Genomic DNA, 646 nt, shown 5'->3' on the forward strand with positions numbered 1-646 from the left:
ACATTGTATTATATTCTGAGTATCTTAAAATGTAAAACCTCTTTTTCTAGTTTCGCCTTTGTTGTTCAGTTCCACAAAATGAAAATAAAAAAAAAAAGTTTCAACCCCTTTTAAAAGAAATGATGCTAAGATACTCCAGTATAGTTTAGGGATAATTTCACCCAAATACTTTTTTTTCTATCTTTTTTTTCGCTCTCTAGATAATAGCTTGATGCTGATATTGATTTGGTTTCTTGATATAATTTGCCCTTGTATGTGTAGCGATGTGAAATTTATCTTTTTATTGTTATACTTATTCGAATATCATTTCGTTTCCATTTCTCTTTATTTCGTTATGTCGATATGACTTGCAAATAGGTGTATTTACCCCTTTATGCCAGCGTTGTGAAATTTCTCGGTTTACTGTTATATCCGTTTCCCTTGTTATTTCGTTTTTTTTTCTTCTTATCCTTTTGTTATTATGTCGCTATGATTTGCTATTGTGTGTGTTGACTTTTATAACAGAGTTGTGAAGTTTCTCGGCTAGTTTTAAGCGGTACTAAATAGGTTACGGGTACTGGATTTTCCTACAACGCCACGGTACCTTCAACTGCTAAGAAACACAACCGAAAATTTTATATTAGTTTCCCCTGTCGTTTCCGTTTTC

Source organism: Penaeus monodon, chromosome 32 (assembly GCF_015228065.2).
Source record: "Penaeus monodon isolate SGIC_2016 chromosome 32, NSTDA_Pmon_1, whole genome shotgun sequence".
Taxonomy (NCBI): domain Eukaryota; kingdom Metazoa; phylum Arthropoda; class Malacostraca; order Decapoda; family Penaeidae; genus Penaeus; species Penaeus monodon.